General features: G+C 43.0%; 1 protein-coding gene and 1 long non-coding RNA gene across 12 annotated transcripts in view; one reads left to right on the forward strand and one right to left on the reverse strand.

The window, feature by feature from the left end:
• Nucleotides 1-9174, reverse strand: part of LOC131278019 (uncharacterized) — a 29930-nt gene extending 20756 nt beyond the window's left edge. The window contains exon 1 of the long non-coding RNA XR_009185118.2: nucleotides 9095-9174. This is a non-coding gene — a long non-coding RNA (uncharacterized lncRNA). The remainder of the gene's footprint in view (nucleotides 1-9094) is intronic.
• TLN2 (talin 2) overlaps nucleotides 1-23267 on the forward strand; it is a 476435-nt gene that overhangs the window by 174337 nt on the left and 278831 nt on the right. For 2 of the 11 annotated variants that reach the window (XM_058294300.1, XM_071214228.1), the window contains exons 1-2: nucleotides 3272-3357; nucleotides 13790-13948. The exons of 7 other annotated variants lie outside the window; for them this stretch is intronic. The gene's annotated coding sequence lies outside the window, so the exon portion shown is untranslated. Of the gene's footprint in view, nucleotides 1-3271; nucleotides 3358-13789; nucleotides 13949-23267 lie in introns of those variants that run through there. 2 more of the 11 variants (XM_058294299.1, XM_058294302.1) reach the window with 1 other exon arrangement.

A 23267-nucleotide genomic window follows, 5' to 3' on the forward strand; every position in this document is an offset into this window, starting at 1 on the left:
AAATGCATATTTAAACAAAAACTTGTACACTGATGTTCATAGAACACTATTCACAGTTGCCAAAGTGGAGACAGCCCAAATGTCCATTAACTGAAGAATGCATAAACAAATTGTGGTAGATCCATACAATGGAATATGACTTGGTAGAAAAAAGGAATGAAGTACTGATACATTCTGTAGCATTGATGAACTTTCAAAACATTATGCCAATGAAAAAAGTCAAACACAAAAAAAGTCAAATATTGTATGATTCCATTTATAGGAAATGTCCAGAATAGACAGAACCAGAGAGACAGAAGGTAGATTAGTGGTTGCCGGGAGTTAGAGGAAGCAGAAAATTGGGATAAACGAACACGTATGTGGTCTCTTTTGATGTCCTGGAAATGTTTTGGAATTAGATGGTTATACAACATAGTGAATTAGTAAAAATTCACTGACTTGTGTACCTAAAGATGGAAAATTTTATGTTATGTGAATTTTATTTCAAAAGAATAAAAAGAAATACTTGTTGGTAGGGTTCAAACTGGAACTGTGATGGGGTGGGGGTGGGGTGTTTGTTATTGATTGTTTCCCAGAGGATCTTGCAGTGATGTGAGATATATCAGGAAATAAAAGGCTTCATGATTCATTAAGATTTTCATACTCAGTTCTCCTGTGGAACATGTTAAAGGATCTGGGGATGTATTAGCCCACAGGACCTCTGTAGGAACCCTAGGAATGCACTTTGGGCAAGGCTTACTTATATGAAACTAACTGCTTTCTCTGATTTTTTGAAAGAGGGTGTGGGGTAGTTCAGAGCGTCAGTGCCCTGGGCTCTGTGTTCTGTGGAGGCAGCTCTGGGTGTTGGACCATAAGTAGTTGGGCTCCTGCTTTCAACCAGAGCAACTCTTCTTTTATGTTGTTTATTGGGCTTCTGGATAAAGTTTCATTTGAAGAAAAGACTTTGCTGCTAAAGAATTGGGAAGCCACTCTTGTAATTAATTTTAGTAATTTAAATTATGTATGATTGTGTAGTAATTTTGATCTCGCTTCCGTAACTGTGGGCATTTTACATTCCAGAACAATTGCTATTCTCAAGGAAAATTTAGAAAAGATTTTCTCATGCATCTTCTGTAGACTTTGCAGCATTTAGCACACACAGATATGTGATTGGGTCAATTGTGCACATGCCATATTTCCTCTGATAAATGGTAGGCTTCTTAAGGACATGCTAGCATCTTATTTTGTTTACTACACTTCCTCCCCAACACCTATCCCCCAAGTTCAGGACGTAGTTCCTGATTCCTGTGAATAAACCCCCCGTCTTCCATGTGTAAAAGATGCCAAGAATGCAGCAAGCCAGAAGTTCAGAGATGGGAGTTCTCCTGCAGCCTGGCTTCCCTCCTGTCTTTCAGCGTGCAGGCCAGTTTTTAAAACTCCAAGTAGCCTCCTCTGGAATTTAATATATTCATGGAACATTTGCCAGCAGAACCTCTCCCAGTTCTACGTAGGCTACAGTCTAAGTGACATAGTCCAGCGGATGTGGACTGAGCCCTGGAGGATTGTGGTAACACAGCCTTGTTTCACAGCGGGATTATCCATGTCATCCTTCATGTTCCACTGCACCCTTCCCACTCATCATGGCCAGGTTTGAGTCCTGTCTCATCCAAGGGGCTCTCTCTAGCAAACCCAGCCCAAAGTGAGCTATGGTTTGCATTCTATGGCCAGACTCTGGTATACCGCCAGCATTTTATTGCAGGTCTGCTGCCGTCGTCTTCAGTTGTCAAGTTAGAGATTTTTGTCTTCCAATACTAGCTCTCAGATAGGACTGTTGTCACAGCATTTAATTCATATTGGGCATTTCTTTTAGTCAGAGAAACCTATTCGCACTGGTTTGGCAACCAGGAAAGGTTTTTGTGTCTTTGGAGATATCCCAGGACAAGAAACAAAGAGTCCTTAAAGCTGTTGGGAACTGGATTGAGACATCCAAGGTGCTCTGCTGGGCTCCCTGTCCCTGCTCAGTTTTAGGGTGTGCTTTATCCTTTTGTTATGCAGATGAGCTTGCACAATAATGATTACTTAACCAATTTGCTATAGGCCTCTGTGGTGGTTCCAGTCCTATCTAGGTCTTTGTGACATTCCAAACCTTCCAGCTGTCTAGGCAGAGTTCCGCCAAATAGACTGGCTCACATTTACTGGGGAGAATCCCAGTAGCTAAGGAAAAGAGCTATCTGTTTGAGTCAGGACACACAACATTAGGTCCCTATCCAGGCAACAGGCAGATTATCAGCTTTAGAGTCAGGGCTCCATCCCTTGCCCAGGTAGCTTTAGTGCAGTGGGGAGGTAGAACAGGTGCCACAGCACAGAGGCTGTCCCTCTGAGCAGCACAGACCACAAAACATGCCTCTTAACATTGCTCAAGGATTTGCTAAACGATGAATGTGCGCCATCCTTTTTCCCAATTCTAGTTCTCTGTGCTTTGAAGTGAATTTTCCCTTCAATCTCTGTCTTTGATTGTTTAAGAACCAGCCCCTATTCGATAGTTAAATCTTTTGGACCATGCCCCATACCCTGTTTCCCAGTCCTTATTTGGGGTGGTATCCCAGCTGATTTGTGTAATTAACACAGCCAGATAGCATCAGCACTCTCGCACTACCATTCCTACCGGTAGGAAGAGAGGGGGACAGCCCCACTGAGAAGAGAGTTTGTAAAGATTGGTGATAGAATTCTGAGGCCTACTCCAAGCCTCCCCGCTAGCTGGGTGAGCAGAGCTGCTGCGGCAGGAGGCAAAGCCAGGCGGTGGGAAGGGGGCCTTGCGCCAGCCCTGGGGAGTGCTCTGCCGGGCTTGAATTTTCTTTCCAGAGTAAAAAGGATTTGCCTTTCCTTTTGTACAAAATGTCCCTGCTTTCCCTTCTTCCTCCACTGAGTAGGAAAGGAAAAAGCAAAGGAAAATGAGAGAGGAGAAAAGAACTAGCCTCATTTCTGGAAGTCAGGCTTCTGACTGTGCTGAACATTGCAATTTCATCAGACACAAGTGTTTTTTTTCAAGTGGTGGGAATAACAGGGTTTACACCTAATCAAGGAAAAGACTTCCAAACAAAAGCATGGGTGGGGTTTCCTGGGCAGGAGTGTGATATTGTAATAAATGGGAAACAGAGTTCTGCAGTCCAATCTCTGGTCTGATTACACAAATTACAGCAGGGGCCCTGTTTTCAAAGGAATGTAGCACACCCCACCGAGGCCCCTCCCCCGCGGGCGTGTCCGCATTTCCTCAAGCCTCTCCTTTAACTGTTCAAGCCTTCACCAGAGGAGCTAAGAGCCTTATGCTGAATGAGTACCATGCCTTCATTAGGTCCCTGCCAAGGGACCATTTTACAGGTGAGTTTACTTTATGTTAAAGTCCTTTAGGGACTCCTGTGGCTAAATTCTCTACCCTTTCCTTGCATTATTGAACAGAAAGTGCATGCAGGGTTTTGACATTCCAGAACAATTGGAAACATTTCTGAGCACTAATGAGCCAGGCACTTTACATGGGGGAAAGCAAAATGTCTAGATGAAAAGCCTTTCTTGGACAAAGGACATCATTCTCTGTGACCAAGCCTGGTGGCCTGCTGCTGTCCTCAGGCTGCGGGTCACCACTTGGGCCTCCTCTCCGGCAGTTCCAGACCCGCTGGCCTCGGCCATTCTGGGCCATTTGAGGTTTCCCTGATGTGCCAGGCTTCTGCCCCTTCTGGTTCTCTACTTGCTGTTCCCTCTTGCAGTGTCCTTTTGCTTTTCCTCCCCTTACCTTTCCTCAGTTTTCAGAATTAAATATCCTCTCTTGAAGAAGCTCCCTCTCATTCTCTCTCAGGTGGCCCAAAGTACCCTGTGTTCAACTGTCTTAACTTTTATCACCTATTGTTAAATGATGGCTTTACTTCTGTCTCTCCCTTTAAAATTACAAGCTCCTTGAGGCAAGGATGGTGTCCTACTCATCTTCAAATTCCTTATACCTGGCACATAATAGACATGGGAGCATTGTTTTTTCTGTTAAACAAATTATATGTTCTAGTTTTATTTATTTTTTTACTAGAGCCAATTTGTGCTCAATTTTCAGATAAATGTTTCTATCAGAGCTCTGCTATTTAGGATCTTAATTTTTTTAAAAGCCATTTTAATTTGGTCTTGTCCACATGACTGGCTTTTAACTTTAAAATGCTTGGAGTTGAATAATGATGCTACAAGGGGTTCACTGAGGCACTTACCTAACACCTGCTGTCTGGGTTGTGATCTTCATTTTTCACTTGGAATTTGGCTATGGTTACAGCAGAACAGTGAGGATAAATGAAATAATCCTGGTGGTGGTGACCTGCCCCCACCTCCTCCTCTGATTGTGCCTCCCTCCTCTCTCACCTGGTCCTGCCCCCGCTAGCCTTCTTGAAATACTCCTCTTTTAAAACACTGGTCTTTTTTCATGCCCCTTTTTGCACATGTTGGACCTTAGGCCCGGGTAGCCTTTGTCCCTGTCTTGTGTTAGGTGGCCTTCAACATCAGTTTGACCACACCTCGTATGGGAAGCCTTCTGTGGTTTCTTTAGGTTCCCTGACTCATGTCCTCCCAGGACATTTTGCATGAAATCCTCTGGTGTGTACCACATTTTATTAGAGTCATTTGCTTGTGAGTCTCATCTCCCACTGGATGGGGCCTCTAAGGCAGAGGCTAAGCCTTATTCTTTTTTGTATGCCCAACCTTGTGACAGGTGTGTGGTTTACTTCTTATTGATTTAATAAATTCGTCCTGAAGGGGCATTTTAATTTTTTTTAATAAAAGCAATATGCATATTTTACACATCCTAATGTTGTCAGAGGTTGCAGCTATGAGCAGGGCAAGTGCTTTATTACAGATGAGGAAATGGAGATTCAGAGAGGCTTAGAACTCTTAGTCATCCAGCTGGTATGAGGTGGGACCATGCTCAGCCCTGGGCCTTCAGAGTCCTTTTCTGCTGGGCTTTTCACCCTATGAGACCGACTCCTACAGGCCTGATGAAAAACCACACCCTGGGCAGGATCGGTCGGCTGAAGGTATCTTCAGGGGGAGCAAGAAGCTGGACCCCAGGTAACAAGAAGCTCTGTCCGAATCAAGTGTCAGTGGATCTTCCAGCATGTTGGTGGTCCTGCTCAGTTCAGTATGAAAACCGGGAAGTATTTAGAGATGGATGAGAGATATTGTTCTTTGACAATTCCAGAAGATTGTACTAAGGTTAGCCCCTTCCTGATACACCTTGTAGATATTCTTATAAATGGCACTTTTGTGTTGTTTCTCCTGAACAATTAATTTTTTGTTGTTATGTATGATACTGCATTCTCCCAATTGGCACACATGGAGCCGGACATGCTTTTAAATAACCCATTGTCTCATGAAATTAGCCCCAAGAAGAAGTGCGTGTAGGAGTTGCTAATTTGTACTTGTCCACTTTAGTTTAGAGATTCACAGGCAGCAATCACAGACAGGCTGTTAATAAGTGTTACACACCATGGGGTCTGCATGCTGGATGAAGTCCCAGCCAACATTCAGGGGACAAAAATCTTTCCCTTGAAATGGCCTCTCTTGATTGCCACAGGGGAATACATGGTAAATAAATACCGTTTAAGAAGCATTTACAACTTTCTTTTGTTACAGTGAAATTTAATAGTTTGGAACAATGGACAGTTACCTAACTTCAAAAATTATAAAATTTGAAAACATGACTTAAGAAAAAATAAATTGCAATGGTTTGACAGATGATTTGTCTGAAAGAGCTATTTGAAATATGATCTGTGACACAAATTTAAGACATTTCTCCCTAGTAGAAGACTTTGGGGGACTCTATGTTAATGGATATTTACAAACAACAGTTATCATACCTCTTCATAATTGAGTGCTTCTGAGTTGCTTCTTTGGTACTCTCTGGCAACATCTGGCCCCTTAAATTCCTTCCATAGCCATTCTTAATTTAAATGACACTTGAAACTATTTTGATTACCCTTATTTTTCTAGGTAGATCCTTTAAACTGGGGTTCTTAACACAGAGGGTCAATGAGCTTGAATTTAAATTCAGAAAAACATTATTCTTGTGGGGACGTGTTGGTGCTAGAGTGATATATTTATTAAATAATATATATTATGGTGTGGACTTAATAAGGGGTCTTTGGTTTTCATCTGACTGTCAAAGGGGTCTGTGGAACAAAAAAAGGTTAAGAGCCCCTGCTTTAAACTTTTCAGCCCTCTAGTGAGTTGTCTTACATTATGAATTAGTGTAGTGCAAATTAATGACATCCTCCTACATCTCTAGTCAATAGGTATTCAAATGTCTCTGTGCAACAGCATTTGTCAGCTTTCAAAGTGTGTAGTAAGTCAACTGAAAATGGGAGGATTGCATCCAGCATCCATGTGGAATCTGAGCCTCCTCTTGACATAGAGGTGCAATGGACACAACCAATCCAATGTCCACATAGAAGAGGTGGCATTGGATTGGGAAAAGTGGACATGGTGGACGATGGGTATGGGGAAAGGCAGGAAGAGATGAGAGGTGGAGGCGTCTTTGGGACATGGAGCTGCCCTGGATGGTGCCTCAGAGGTAATCACCGGACATTGTAAATCCTCACAGGGCCCACTGGATGGAATGGAGGAGAGTATGGGCCATGATGTGGACCATTGTCTATGAGGTGCAGAGGTGCCCAAAGATGTACTTACCAAATCCAATGGATGTGTCATGATGATGGGAACGAGTGTTGTTGGGGGGGGAGAGGGGCGGTGGGGGGGTGGGGTTGAATGGGACCTCACATATATATATATTTTTAATGTAATATTATTACAAAGTCAATAAAAAAAAAACAAAAACAAAAAAAACAAAGTGTGTAGTAAGAGATACTTCCTGCGCTCAAGAAGTTTATAGTCCACTGAAGGGGACAGATACAGAAACTGGCCTTTGGCCCCAGCATTGCCAAGGCTTAGGCTTTGGAGTTGGACAGTTCTCCCATTTACTAGTGATGGGAGTGTGTGTGCTACTTAACCTCTTTTAGCCTCAGTTACTCCGTCTATAAAATGGGGATGATGATAATACCTACCTAAGAGGGTTATTGTGAGGAATTAGCAAGATACTACTTGTAAATAACTCTGATATAGTGTTCATTGGCTTTCTGATGTGGCTGCTGGTAATGTGATGAAAAAATAATTAAAATTGAATATAGCAAAGTCCTATTAAAATTAGGGTGTGTAGTATTTTTTTAGAACACAGGTGTGACTAGCTTACTCCTGGTAGGGGGATGGTGGTGGTAGGAGCTTGTGGCAGAGGAAATTGTTACTGAGGAGGCTACTTATAAATGGATCTTTTCTATACACTCATTTGGCAAACATTTATGAGCCCTTATGATGTGCCAGAGACTATGTTAGGTGCTGGGGCTATAGTAGTGACTCAAAGCAGACTAAAAAAACATACCATCTAGGAGTTTACATTCCAATGGGAAAGTGTTTTAGTTTCCTAGGCTGCTCAAAGTGGATAACTTGAAATGGATTAGCTTAAACAATGGGAATTTATTACCTTCCAGTTTGAGTCCAGGAAAATGGCCAAATCAAGACCTCATTCGGGCAATGCTTTCTTCCTCATGGTTGGCTGCTGGAGATCCCTGGCTCCTCTGCCACATGGCAAGGCACATGGCAGTGTCTGCTGGTCTCTGCCTTGTCTTCTGGGTTTGTTTTTTTTTTTAATTTATTTCTCTCCACCGCCCCCCCCCCCAAGTTGTCTGCTCTCTGTGTCCATTCGCTGTATGTTCTTCTGTGACTGCTTCTATCCTTATCATCGGCACCGGGAATCTGTGTTTCTCTTTGTTGCATCATCTTGTTTTGTCAGTGCTCCATGTGTACGGCACCATTCTTGGGCAGGCTGCACTTTCTTTTGCACTGGGCGGCTCTCCTTACGGGGTGCGTTCCTTGTGAGTGGGGCTCCCCTATGCAGGGGACCCCTGCGTGGCATGGCACGCCTTGCACTCATCAGCACTGTGTGTGGGCCAGCTCCTCAAGGGTCAAGGAGGCCTGGGGTTTGAACCGCGGACCTCCCATGTGGTAGGCGGATGCCCTATCCATTGGGCCAAGTCTGCCTCCCTCTTCTGGGTTTTGTTGCTTTTCAGCTTCTTGTTTCCATGGCACTCACACTCGCGTGCTCTCTCTCTCTCCATTCCCTTAATAAAGAACTCCAGTAATAAGATTAAGAACCATCCTGATTGAGGTGGGTCACATCTTAATTAAGGTAGCCTCATCAAAAGGTCCTATGTACAGAGGGTTTGCACCCACAGGAATGGATTAACTTTAAGAACATGTTTTTCTGGGGTACATACAGCTTTAAACCACCACAGAGAGAGACAAAGGGAAGCACATGCCAGTTTGCATAAAAGCAATGAGGTAAAGGGTGCAAGGGGGATTCTAGAGATATGAATTAAATGTGGCCAGAGGATAAGGGTGTATGGGGAGTGAGGAGGGAGGTGGAAGGTGAGTAAGCACACATTTGTGAAGGATCCAATATGTCATCCTAAAAAACTCTGGCAAAAATGGGTGGCCATGGGGGGGCTTGACTTTTTTCTTTTAATATAAAGTTCATTTTCCTCTACTATAGTTTTAATACCTATTTATCATAGAAAATGTATAAGAAATTAAAAAGTGAGAGAAGGAAATAAATATCCATAGCCCCACCACTCTGAAAAAATCTGTATTTTGACAAACTTCCTTTCAGATTTGTTTGCTTTTGTGGTTGGTTAGTTGGTTTTCTTGAGATGACATAGTTATGATCATATTATAAATACAATTTTGCTTTCTGCTTTCTTTGTATTTATTAGAGAGTAAGCATTTTCTTTTCTCAAGTTCTCAAACAGTGTTTTTCTGACCATGTAATATCCATCCAAGAGTATAAAGCATGGTTACTTTAATCATCCCCTGCTTTGGGATCATCAAGTTGTTTCCAAGTCTTAGTAGCATAAATAATGCATGCTTAGCATCTTTACCTCTGAAAGTGTTGGTCAGAGGAGAGACCTAAGGACATGTCAATGCACTCCAATACCAGCAAAAACATGACTCACACAGACTGAATGAAAGGCATTTTACTCACCAAAGAAGAGACAGAGTGAGGTTAGCTTCATTATGGACCTCGGATCCCCAAAGCCAGGGGATCTCAGTCTGTGGCTACTGCAGGGAGCTGTTCTATATGCTTCTGCCTCTTGTGTTCCTGTGCTGCGCTGCGGCTGGAGAGGAAAGGGCTCCCAGGGACTGATATCCAGTGTGAGCTGGATGTTGGTAAACATTTAGCAGAATCAGGCTGTCTCCAGTCAATGTTTACATATGCTGGAGACAAAATGGGAAGACGGTAGGCTCCTCCGTATCTACTGGGACATTGTGTTTCATCCCTCTAAACTGACACACCTGGTTGAGCACAGGGTGTATTTGTGAGACTGCTCTAGGACTGTCCTCTAACACAGAAAGCATTTCTGCACTTAAGATGATCTCCTGATGATCTCCAAAACTGTAATCACTGATTCAAGGGATTGAACATTTTTAAGGCGTTGGAAACATGTTGTTGATCTTCCTTCCTAAAAAATTGTACTGACTGAAAAGGTTCATAAACTTTATCTGTAATAAAGACAGCAGGAAACATGGAGTAGGGTAGAACTGAACAGTAAAAAGTTGGAGGGAACCAGAGCAGTTAGCAGGTAACATCTCGCCTAAGGCAGTGACATTTCTGAGGAAGGATGTCAAGACCTTGGTTGAGTGTGGATGAGTAGGTTTAATTAAATCGGTTAAGCTTTGGCTGGGAAAGCAAGAGTGAGAGTAGGTTTGTAGGTAAGAAGATGCGTTTGGTTTAGGACTTCTGGAATTCCCTCTCTTCCCTTGTCTCCTGTGGCTCTTACAAGGTGATTGCTTAAATGTCACTGTCCCCTGTTGAGTTCTCTGAGCCCACTATTCAGGGCTTTAGCATTTTTATGTACCCAATTATCATTTAATTAAACTCCAATAAAATGTGAGAGTAAAAGGGAAAGAGGACTGTGGCTTGGGAAAAGAAAATGGTCCTTGCAGCAGTGGGACTGAGCAGGGGCTGGGTCTGGCAGGACTGGCTGTGCAAGGAGCACTTGGAGAGGAGAGGGCGAACCTCTGGGCCCCGGGAGAGGCAGAGTGGAGGTGCTGGGCTGAGCCCGTGGGCTCTGGAGTCTGGGTCATGCTTCTGGCTTTTCTACAGACCCCCACCCCCTGTAACCTGGGACAAACCGTTCAAGTTCTTTGTGCTCTGGTTCCCTTAAGAGGGATTCTAACAGTGGCAATCTCTTTTTAAATATATCACGAAGTTTACATTTTAGGCCTACATATATAGGAGGTAATTTAAAGAAAGGGCAAGGAATGATGAATTCAAAATTCAGAAGTTTCTAAGTAGTGATCTCTTGAAGTTGTTGAAGGCATGATGCCTGGCCCATGGGAAGTGCTCCGTGAACGTCAGCAGTGGTGGTTGATGATGCCAATAGCTCATCAGAGGATCCACAGGGCACTGGAGCTGCCCTTCTCACAGGCCATTTGGGAAGGGTTTGTTTCTGTAGATGGTGCTCTGCCCAGTGGCAGATGGAAGCAGTCTTTTCTCCTGGCCATGACCCAGAGGCCTGTCTTTGGAAAACATCCTTGGCCTGGACCTTCAGGGCTGGAGACATTCCCCAGCCCCTCCCTCCTGAGCTGTTCTGTGTCCGTGGGAAGGAGCAGCAGCAGGATTCTGAGGTTCTGAGGCTGGGCAGGCCAGGGTTAGGCCATGGTAGCTTACAATTGCAGGAATTTGTTCTCTCTCAGTTCTGGAGGCCATAAGTCTGAAATAAGGGTGTCAGTAGAGCTGTACCCATCCAAAAACTCTAGGGGAGACTCTTTCCTTGCCTCTTCCAGTTTATGGTGGCTTCCAGCAATCCTTAGCATGTGGCTGCATCATGCCAGTTTTTGCCTCATTCTCTTCCACTCCGTGTTTCATATCTCTCTCTGCATCCCTCTTTTAAGGGTACATGTGACATGTGATTGAATTTAGGGCCTGTATTAGTCAGCCAAAGGAGTGCTGAGGCAAAATACCAGAAATTGGTTGGTTTTTATAAAGGGTATTTATTTGGAGTAGAAGCTTACAGATACCAGGCCATAAAGCATAAGTTACTTCCCTCACCAAGTCTATTTCCATGTGTTGGAGCAAGATGGCTGCTGACATCTGCGAGTGTTCAGGCTTCCTGGGTTCCTCCCTTCCAGGACCTTGCTTCTCTCTGGGCTCAGGGTTCCTTTCTTCCTAGGGCTTCCTTCTTCCTGGGATCAGGGTTCCTCTCTTCCTGGGGCTGGCTTCTCTTTCCTCTGTGAGCTTACTTCCCAGGGCTCCAGCTTAAGGCTTCTGCATCAAACTCCAACATCAAAAACCCTCAACTCCATCCTTTGCCATGCCTTTTATCTGTGATAAAACCCTAATGATTTGGACCAATCAAAGCCCTAATCATAACTTAGTCACGCCCAGGTACAGACCAGATTACAAACATAATCCAATATCTATTTTTGGGTTCATAACCATAGCAAACTGCTACAGGGTCCACCCTGATTATCCGGAAACTCTCCCCATCTCAAGATCCTTAGCTACATCTGCAAAGACCTATTTTTCAAATGAAGCCACATTCACAAGTACCAGGGGTCGGAATGTTTACATGTCTTTGGGGGCCACCATTTAATGCTCTTCAGGCTACCTGGTGAGGTCCAGCGGTGGCCATGCACTCTTATGGGAGGACCAAAGGGTCCACGCAGATGCTGGCGTCTGTCTCTGACAGTACGGACCCTCGGGGCAGGGAAAGGCAACATGTCCATCTCTGGCCTGACATCCTGACTCCTGTGCTTCACTTCCTTTTTAGAAGAAAGTAGGAGATTGAGAAAGTTCATCCTGGAAGAGAGGAGTTAGCCCATGAATTTGGTGCCCAGAATTGCTAGGACTTTAGGATTGTTTCTTGGGTTTGATGCTCGGGCATCTTGCAGGAATGTTGTTGGAAGCTCACATGTGAGGCTGGAAAGGGCTTTAGTCAGAAATCTCTCTTTGCTTCCTATGTGAGCAGGTTAACTTGGTGGTAGTAATTTTCACGATGGTTGCATATTTGTGGTAAAGGGGAATGGTTGAGAAAAGCAGAAGCTCTGTGGCATATGGGAGAAATTTTATGCTAGTCTAAGATGGGCACAGCTGAATTTCAGTTACCAGAGTTTGTTATATAAACACTCCACATGTGAATGTAAACAGTATAATTCAAATGAGAAGCTATTACTGGTCATTGTGGAGGTCAGGTGTGGGTCCTATTTCAGGGTTTATAATAATCATGAGAAAGATCCTACTCTCTCCAGGTTTTAAAACTGCAGTCGATAGAGCAATAATCATGCATGAATTTGGTTTCCTTTCTACCTTCTTCAGGTCAAAGAACTGTTAAATTCTTTGGTGAAAATTGTTCTCTCTCTCTTCATCTCTACTTTCCCCTTTCTGGCATTTTTCTTAAGACACTGCCCTTCTTTCTTCTTCTCAAACTCTCCAGTGCTGTTGAGAATGTAACAGAATTGCCTGTTGATAAGAACGTGTTTCTGAAAGTGGTTCCATCCAAAAGCTTAGGTGATATGTGGGGATTGGCCTTCTTACTCCCCTTTCACCACCCACAGGGGAGGGTGCCAGACTGTTCTTTGGCCCCGTTCCAAGTGTGTCAACAAATTAGTTTTCAGTTCACCAAGAACAGAATAATCTTATGTAAACATGGCAGTTGGAAAAAAGCAAATATTTGTCTTGGCAGTTGTATTCTCTTAAGCATCTGACCCCTCTTATAGTACTGGACAAAATAGGATCTATACCAGAAAGCATGGCAGCAAATACATCTGTTTAAAAAATTGAGTAGAAATGTATAAATAAAGGACCTTTAGAAGAAAGGTATATGGCTAATGTGACACAATGTTAGAAGTTGGTGGATCTGGGTATTTGGGTAGGGGTTATGTTGGAGTTCTCTGTATGGATCTTGCATTAGTTTGCAATTGTCTTGTAGGTTTGAAATTATTTTAAAATAAAAATGTTTTAAAAATACAGCTTTTTGATGGGTGAGGTATTTTTGCTTTGGTTAGCTTTCTCTGAACAAGTCTGAATTTTCTTTTAGTCCTTAATTTTAATAATTTAAGCCAATGCTTCTCAATTTCAGCATTATTGATATTTTGGGCCAACAGCTCTTTCTGGTTTTCAGATAATTCTTTGCTATGCCAGACTATTTTGTGCATTATAGGATGTTTTAAGTGCATCCTTGGCCTCTACCCACCAAATTCCAGTTGTGGCAACCCAAAATCTCTCCAGATGGTGCCAAATGTCCCCTCAGGGGTAAATTGCCCCTTATTGAGAGCCACTGGCATAAGCCAGACTTTCCCAGAGTGCTAAGTGGTAAGTGTACCAGGGTGGTGGGTACCTTCTGATTTTGGTGATGGAAGAATCTCCAGTCTTTTTCTTTCTGTGTAGAGGCATGGTGGGTGGTTCTCTTAACCTTGACTCTATTTCCTGACAGTCACCTTTCAACCCAGCTGTGCTCAACATGGCCATGATGTGGGTCTCACAGACTTGGTGGCAGCTGGTGATGATCACATCTACGTTATTGGCTGTAAAACTTTTAGAGCAGCTATTAGCTGTTTTCCTTTCTGATTTATTGCCATTCCTCTGGTAATTTTAAAATGGGAAATGCCGGTCACATGGAGGGTGCTCTGGAGATGCGCCTGACACTTGGCCTCTTTCCGTTGTTTGGTTCCTCAGCTGGGCAGCAAAGCATGACAGGAGTCTATTGCCCATCACGCCTGTGAATCAGTCAAACTTACTTCATGTCATCAGAGGGAAAAGTGCCGAACTTTGATGTCAAGGTGACTCACTGTATGGGCAGATGTACTTCCTGTATCTCCTCAACCGTGACTGCAGGTACATACAGCCAGCCAGTCTTGCTTCTTTAGAAAACTTAAAAGATTATTTTCCTTTGGAACTGTTGATCTGTCTTTAAAACCTTCAGTCTATTATTTTTAAAAACACATTTTCAGAGTTTTTAGTTTGTGCAATAGTGCACAAGTAGGTTAAAAACAAAGTACTTTACCTTCAAGTGTTGCTTCCTATTTATTCATTTCTAGCTTTTTATTATGGAAAATGTCAAGCAGAAGTAGAATGGTTAGTGTTGCATTCCCATGTACCTATCAGCCAGCTTCAATGATTAGCAAGCATGACCAATCTTGTTTCATCTAAAATCCCCCCTCCTTCGATTGTTTTGAAATAAACCCTCAACCTTACATGATTTCATCTGTGTATATTTTGGTATGTAACTCTAAAAGATTGGGGCTCTTTTTCTTAAATATAATCATCACATCTAAAAATAACTTGAACCAGGATTACATATAAAAATTCCTGAATATTCATTATCCATTGCATTTGGTTGTGTCTCTTAAGTCTCTCTTATTTATGGTGTATGGCCTTGTCACTTACTCAAAATACTTAAGGGCATTATGGGTACCAGGAATCATCTTTCATTATCTTTGCATTTATTGTGCAAGTGCTGGACCTAGTGCCTGTTACCTGGCAAGAGCATGGTGGATACCTGCTGTCTTCTAATTCCTTAAGTTCTGTTCTTCCTTCCAGGTTCTCTGGCTTGATGAAGGGTGTGACTGATTTCTCAAGGGACTAGCTCACCTGGCAGGAGTTTTGAATTGCCTGACAGCTCCTCTCCACATACTTACCCTTGGGGGCCTTGCTTTTTTTTAGTGATGAAGCTTTACCCTGTTGCCCTCTGCCAAACTTTTCTGTGCCAGTAGCTGTGGTACCAGGCAGAGTTCCTGGGCGTACATGTAAATGCAGTTCCTAATGCTGTGAGTGTTCCACCAGTGACAAAATGAGCCCAGAACACTGCTTGGCAACACTTTCATCCTGAGCTTTACATGTAAAGCACTGCAAGTGGAGTGCGATTAGTACTATAACAGAATGGGTGGCCTGGCTTATGAAAACGCCTGAGAACAAGCCAGATTATATTCCTCCTTTCTCTGAAAATTCCTCATGGGACCTGGAAGGAGAGAGGTATTCAAACGAGAATGGGACAGTGATCATGGCTTTCCATTTGGGCACCAGCACTTTCCAGTTGGCAGAGAGCGTCTACATACTCTGTATTGTCTTGTTCTCGAGGCTGCTCTTGAACCACCCTGGTACAGGACCTGGGCTAATCCCTCGGTCCTCCTTGTCCATCTGCATTTTCACTCCAGGCTTCCCCGGCTTTCCCCCTCTGCTGCACTCCCTGTGGCCTGGGTCTGGAGGAGGGGTCTGGGGGCCCCTCTTCGCACTGACCTTTAGGGGTCCTGCTGTCACTGCCTCAGCCCCTTCCCAGCCCTGTGCTGTCCTCTCTTGGCCAGTGTCTGGCATCTTAAGGAAGCCGATCCTTCTCACTTCCCACGGCCCCAGACTCTCCCTGTTTGTAGCTGACAGCTATATTGCCCTACACGGTAAGCCCATCAGCAACCTGGCCCCAAATTGACTCTTGACTAGCTCTCTGTTCAAGTCATCCCTTCCAGTTCAGTAGCCAGTTTTATAACCACACCCTAAGGCAGGTGTGGTTTTCCCAGAAATTATGCCCTCTTGACATTTACTGTTCACCCTGATCAAAATGTCTTATTTAGTCCCCCTGCCCCTCGCCTCTGACCTCACCGAGATCTTGGTATCAAAACCCCTTCTCATCCTCCCACTCAGTTAGGCACCCCCTGCTTTCCCTTCCTTCTTGGCTTGGCCTTCTTTGAGCAACCCAAGCATGGCCTTTCTGCCATGGGTTGACAGAGTCATTTGGATTTGCCCTTAATGATTGGCCAGCGCACCCATTATGCCTCCCAGCTGGGCTAGACCCTCATCCCACGTGGCCCCTGGTCCACACACGCTCACGATCCTCAGGGAAGTGCACGGACTTTGCCGCTAACCTCCTTGGCCCCCACTTTTCACAGGGATCTCCCCTGTGGAAAGCAGAGGTCCTGAGGTGCCTCCTGCCAGGCTTCCCTCCTTTCTATCTGCCCATGTTCCAGGCTGAGAGAAGAATCCTTGGATGGAGGAGCCCAGCTCAGCCCTTACCACCTCCTCCAAGGTCTGTTTTAGCCAGGAATCTACTTCCCTTCCTGGGTTGATTTATTTGGTTCTTTTTGCCCTGCCCCTGTTCAAAATACAACTTGCCCAAATTCCTGGATCTTGCAACAACAACAAAATTAATCCTTCCAGGAGTCCTGACGGGTATATATTGTTATCACTTTTTTTTCTTTTAATTATTAATTAGGGCAGTTGTAGGTTTATAAAAATCATACACCCCCTTGCCCCTGTTTTCTCTATTAAGATTTTGCATTAGTGTGGTACCTTTGTTACAATTGATGGAACAATATTATAATTATACTATTAACTGTAGTCCATTACTTAGAGTAGGGCTCAGTCTTTGTAGTATACTTCTACATTTTTTAAGGAAATTTTATTCTGGTAACATATACAATATAAAATTTCCCATATTAACCACTTTCAAATATATAATTCATTGGTGTTAATTACTTTCACAAAGTTGTGCCACCATCACCACCATCCATTACCAAAACTCTTCCATCACTGCCAAAGAAAAACTCTTCACCAATTAAGCATTATTATACCATTTTTGCAGCTGAGAACACCGAGGCTTGCCAGGTTCCACAACAGCTGGTTGCTGGGGCAAGCAGGACTGAGTACAAGCTACCCAACCCCATGCCCATGCCTTAACCTTGGGTCTGAGGCAGAGCAGAGGAAGCAGCCCCTTCTTAGAGTCCCTCTGTTGGTGTGGGCATGAGGGAGGAGGTTTGATATTTTATATCAAGGTACCAAGATAGATTATATCTCCCCATCGAAATGGCGAATTCTTTAAGGGCTGTCTCCTTCTCACTTTATTGTCCCCCAGAACACTTTGGAGGGGCATAATTTGTACTTAATGGAGGGCTCTTTAGTTATCTAGAAATTTTTAGCTTTTAAATTCAACTTTAAAGTCTTTCTAAAAAAGACGTTCATTTAATTTTCTTGCGTGTGCATGTAATGGACACCTGAAATGTTTGTTCATTTGGAGTATAATCATTTCAGATAAGAATGTTTGTTTGTATGTTGAAATCAGGACCCATCAACACTTATTAAATCATAGTGTGGCTCATAACCCATGGCATTTTAGAATTAAAGAACTATGACATTTAATTGTAGAGGGAAAAATAAAAAAATCGGTTATATGTCCTAATCATAGCTATGTCATGGAAATAATTCTGCTTTACTCACCTTCTTCTAAGTGCTTTCTCTTTTTCCCAAAAAATGTAAAGTGGCAGCTCCCTTTCCCCTATTCTTTGTCTTCCCTTCCCACCTCCTCCTGCAAATATAGAGAGAGGGATTACTAGTGAATTGAGGATGTTGCTGAATTGGTCTAGAATGGTGCTTCTCAAATCATCTGGAAGGAAGGACCACTTTTAAATTTTAAAATCTGTTGCAGGCTGACACACTTTTGTGAAATTCAATAAAAATAAAATATTTGAAAAAAGTAAATAATACAAACTTCTAAAAAAAGATTCAACTAACATAAATTACCCTGTCAAATTGCTATTAAAATGTTTCTAAATATTTATTCTCAATTTCTGTGCTTGTCTAATCATGGAACAGAAACAAACCATTTGCAGGCTGACCTTTGAGTAGCACTGGACTAGTTAATGGAGGTTTTTAAAAATTCATCCTTTCTGTACAGTCACTTTTTAAAAATTTAATTATTCTAACAACTTCTGACCCCTGTTGACCATTAGGTAAACATAGCTGGGAAACACCCTAAAGTTAATAGAAGTTCAGAGGTGAGGCATAATGCTTATTTAGTGTTCCCTTAAAAAAAGAAAAAATCACACTTTTACTCTTGGTAATGTTCAATCCCTGCTTTAATTAGATGTTCATTTCATGTATTGGAAACCAAGAGAAGGCAGGTGAGTGACTAGTCTCCTGGTTTTTGTAGCACCCCAATTGCTCTCCCTTGTCCTGTGGTAGAACTGGGAATTTGTTTGTTTGTTTTTTTCCTTAATTTTTTAATTGTTTTTTTTTTTGAAGATACATAGATCACAAAAAATGTTACATTAAAAAAGATAAGAGGTTCCCATATACCCTACACCCCATCCAGAACTGGGAATTTGAATATTTTCCCAGCTGCACAGAGTAAAAATTCTAATATCCCAAGGTCATAATAGCCAGAAGTTATTTTATTTATTGTGATTGTTAATGAGATTTAAAAAAAATATGGGTTGGGAATTGCTTTTTAAATAGCACAACAGTTAAGTGTTTTGACTCTGTCTGGAGGGGTGTGCTATCTGGTGATTAGACATTTTAGGCTCGAGATAGCTGTGATTGTCTTACTGGAACACTTAAATATTTAAGTCTTAATGGGAATTGGCAGGAACCATTAGGGGAACTATACAAAAAATTCAAGAAGGAAATCCAAGTAAATTAATTTTAGTTTTAGGGTTGTGTTCAAATAATACTAGTTAAGGTGGGTTGACCTACAGTATATTTATGCTATTGTGAAAGGGAATTAGACTCTAGGGGAGCACTATCCTTGACATATAATATGAGACATGTATACTTTTAAAAATGTAAAGTAGCCACATTAAAAAACAAAAAAGCAACAGGAAAATTAATTTCGATAATATGTTGTATTTAACCCAATATATCTAAAATGTTAACATTCTAAACTATAACTGATATAAAAATTAATGAAATAATTTGTTCTTTTTTTGTACTGTCTTCATAATCTGTATTTTATACTTATTATTATTTTTTTTTTTGGATTTTTAATTTATTTCTCTCCCTTTCTTTCCCCGAGTTGTATGCTCTCTGTGTCCATTCGCTGTGTGTTCTTCTGTGTCCGCTTGTATTCTTGTCAGCGGCACTGGGAACGTTTCTCTTTTTGTTTCGTCATCTTGCTGCGTCAGTTCTCCATGTGTGTGGTGCCACTCCTGGGCAGGCTGCACTTTTTTTTTTACATGGGGCAGCTCTCCTTACAGGGCGCACTCCTTGCACGTGGGGTGCCCCTACGTGGGGGACACCCCTGTGTGGCATGGCACTCCTGCACACATCAGCACTGCACGTGGGCCAGCTCACCACACAGGTCAGGAGGCCCTGGGTTTGAACCCTGGACCTCCTATATGGTCGGTGGATACCCTATCAGTTGAGGCAGATCCACTTTCCTATACTTATAATTTATCTCAGTTTGGACTGCCGACATTTCATATGCTCAGTAGTCACATAAAGGTTGTAGCTATCACTGGACATTACAGATCTAGAGAAATCAAAGTTCATAGTGAGATGGATAATTTGCTTAATTATCTGTGTGTTTTTATATTTTAATTATGATTTGGCCCCAAATAATTTTTTGATGATTTCACAGTTACCTTAGAGAGGGCAGCAGTGGACCCTCTGGGGAGTCACCCTCTCCCCAAAGCCATCTACCTGCGTTGATGATTTTTAGCAGGTGAAAACTGTAGGTTTGCAGTTTATTTTATCCAAGGGGCAAGGCGTGGGCAGGAGAATTGCTTTTACTTGCCCCATAAGGATGGAGACCATAAAAGAGACTCAGGCAGGACAAGCTTTTAAATTGAAGAGACTGGAGACAAAAGATAATAGAAAGTGTTAATAGTGTTTCTGTTTTTGTTTTTTTAATAAAAGGGTAATATGGAGGAATTTTGCTCCTGGAGAAGGCTTTGCTATTTGAATGTTTTCTTTCTGTGGGTGACTGAAAACAAGTAGGGACTTGCTGGTGCTGGGAACCACAGTGATAAACACTGGGAACATACAGGGGAAGTACTGGTACTGCGGGGGCAGAACATGAGCAGGCAGCTGGAAGCATCAGAGCCACCGAGCTGGAAGAACCCAACAATCCTGGTTTCCTCTTGTGGGAGTGGAGGTCAAGGAGAGCAGGTGGCCTGCCCGTGGCCACCCAGCCAGCCCTGTGGCACCAGGCTCCATACCTCCTTCCTGTGGAGTCTTTCTTGGGCCACATGTGCCTTGCTGCGTGCCCCAGGGAACAGAGAACTAGAGACTCCTAACTTGAATTGATGAGCACAGCTTTTAAATTATTTCTTTTTAAATGAAAACAGCCGTATTCTTTTTCTGAATAAAAACTAGTTTTATAAAATACTTATATTGGAATGACATGATGTTTAGAATTTGCTTCAGAGCAACCCCCAGTGGGGATTGGAGAGGAAGTAGGAGGGAGTCTAGATGAAATAATATTGGCCACGAGTTGATAATTGTTAAAGCTGAATGCTGTGTACAATACGTTTCATTATACTATTCTCTTTATTTTTATGTATATTTGAATTTTTATATAAGATAAAAAAAACATTTGTATGATACGTGAAGTTGTAAAGAAAAAAGTTCTGAAATCCAATCACCTGAAGTTAACTGCCTTTAACTTGAACAGAGTATTTTTAAACTATATCACACATCAGGTTCCACTACTGTGAACTTGCCTGAAGAAATACAGGAAAGGCCTGAGTCCTGACCCTACTCTGGGAGGTTTTAATCTATTAATAATTAGGAAAGCCGAGAGAACACACTCAGGGAGCAGAAGGGAGTTGGTGTTTATTATAGGCCTGTGCTCTGCAGTTGGGGAATCAGCTTTGGAAGAGAGGCCCTATTCGCTGCCATTCAGAGACGAGCAGAATCAGGCTCGAGGGCCCGATTCACCCACGTTCACGCCACATGGGAATGAGGGACTGAGGATGCCACTGGCCTTGGGTGACTTGGCGCCAGGCTTTATGCTAGATGCTGCAGTCTACCTTGTCTATCATAGTCGTTTAACCACATGGAGTGGGTATTAGAAGGAATACTACATGTTGTCATTCATTACCAAATTATGCAGAGAAATCTATAAGGTTTGAAGAATGGCAAGAAAAGGTACTACTGGGCAAGGAAGTCTTCTTGGAAGCAGCGAGATTTGGGATGACAGATAGGGACATGTAGAATTAAAGAGAATTCACTTTTACAAGGTACGGAGAGGACAAAGTTTTTTTCTTTTTCTTTTTTGGGGGAGGGTGGTGTTGTTGAAATGTGCAGTGAATCATTGGCCATATGAAAAAAGAGGAGAGAGTATTTAGCCTTTGGAAAATACATAAGGTGGCAATTTATGAAGACCAGATTTCACATGGTAGGAGAGATTAGGACAGCAAAAATTGCTTTTGAAAGATGAATTTTGAGAGATACAATAGCTGTTAATCAGGGCACAAGTGATGACAGGTTCTTGTTGATCAAAAATAAGTGTTCCTGATTTCCACATTATGTGCGGCTGAGTAGCAGATTTACTCTTTTTTTTTTTTTTTAAAGATTTATTTATTTATCTCCCCTTCCCCCCGGTTGTCTGTTCTCTGTGTCTATTTGCTGCATCTTCTTTGTCCTATTCTGTTGTCAGCGGCACGGGAATCTGTGTTTCTTTTTGTTGCGTCATCTTGTTGTGTCAGCTCTCTGTGTGGGTGGCACCATTCTTGGGCAGGCTACACTTTCTTCTGTGCTGGGTGGCTCTCCTTAAGGGATGTACTCCTTGGGCATGCGCGTGGGGCTCCCCACCCCTGTGTGGCATCGCACTCCTTGCGTGCATCAGCACTGTGCATGGGCCAGCTCCACACGGGTCAAGGAGGCCCAGGGTTTGAACCGTGGACCTCCCACGTGGTAGACGGACGCCCCAACCACTGGGCCAAGTCCGCTGCCTCCAGATTTATTCTTGATTAGTGGGATCATCCTCCCAGACAACCCCATGTTCTTGTTTGTGATAGCCATCTTAGGTTGCCAAGAGGCCGATGACATTTCTTGGTGCACCTTGGTTCTTCCATCACTCTTTTGTGTTGGTGCATAGCACCAGAGAACTGGGCTCCCAGAGCAGGAGGAGTGTACCATTGTGTGTGTTCACATGAGCTGGCCCCCTAAATAGGAAGCCCACTACTTCTCCTGGCTGTAGCCCTGGGATATTTCATTACAGATGATGGATTTTCCACTGGCACAGAAAACCGGGTGGTTTACTACTTGGGGAAAGTCATGTTTCCTTTTTATGTCCTTCTGTTGGCTCATTTTGTTATAGAAGCAGTTCCTGAGGAATTAGTGTGGAGGAGGAGCCCTCAGGTGAAAGGCTGGAGTGACAGTGAGAATAAACGGGGGAGGATGAAACCCAGGGTTGCTTCTAGCAGGATGAAGCTCTGTGTGTGGCCCCTGTCTAACCTGAGGACGCTGGCATATGCCCGTGCCCTCCAGCTGGCCAGGAGAACCCCAGCATAGCCTCCATTGCTCGTTCCGGGGGTCAAGTCCACCTTGTCCACTCTAAACTTTTTCCCAGCTCAGGCCTGCAGTGGCCAGGGACCCCAATGGAGTTTCCCTGACTTCAGTACCTGGCGATGATTGTAGCACCCCACCCTTCTGTTTTTGTTCATTGTCTGGTAACCTCTCACCTCAGCTTCCCAAAGGAAGTGCTCAGGTAGTTGATGAATAACACTTACCTATGTGTCCACATCAGGTTCCACTCTTGGTACTATGCAACTTTGTGCTTGCCCATTGCATCCAATTTGGAATGAGTCAGTGAGAATAAGACAGATAGATGGATACAGAGTAGGGTTTAGAATGAGGGAATACTTTATAAAGGCGAAGCCTTTGTGCCCTGTTCTCCAACCATTATACCACATAAAACCTTTTGCTTTGGGGATGGGAAAGAAGGTATAAATGTGAAATGGTATTGTTCTCTGATTGACAGCAGAGATTCCTGTAGCCTTGGAACTTGGCCTTAATTTTGCAGGGAATGAGGATCAATCCACTGAAGGGTTTTAGAAAAATGCTGGTGAGGGCATAACTGTCCTGGCCTGTTTACTCTGGTGGTAGAGTAGAGTTGACAAGCAGGTGGGACTGCTGCAGTGGATCAGAAGATAGCCCCACCAAAATATGAGGAAACCCTTGCCACTAACTACTTTGTGTGGGGAACTGGGATAGAGAAGAGTCTAATTAATGCAATTTTTTGAATGATCAGGGAGATTTAGAACAGCATTTGACTGTTGTTTCCTCCTTTCCTCCCTTTAAAAAAGAAACTCAGTTGTTCCAGATGTATCTAAAATGAGTTGTCAGGTTTTGTCATAGTCGATTGAGTTTAGCAAAAACAAGTAAGTTTTTATTTGTTCATTTGAAGATGTTGCAAATTTCAGGGTTATTTTAAGCATTATCTTTA

This window comes from Dasypus novemcinctus, chromosome 3, assembly GCF_030445035.2.
Source record: "Dasypus novemcinctus isolate mDasNov1 chromosome 3, mDasNov1.1.hap2, whole genome shotgun sequence".
NCBI lineage: Eukaryota > Metazoa > Chordata > Mammalia > Cingulata > Dasypodidae > Dasypus > Dasypus novemcinctus.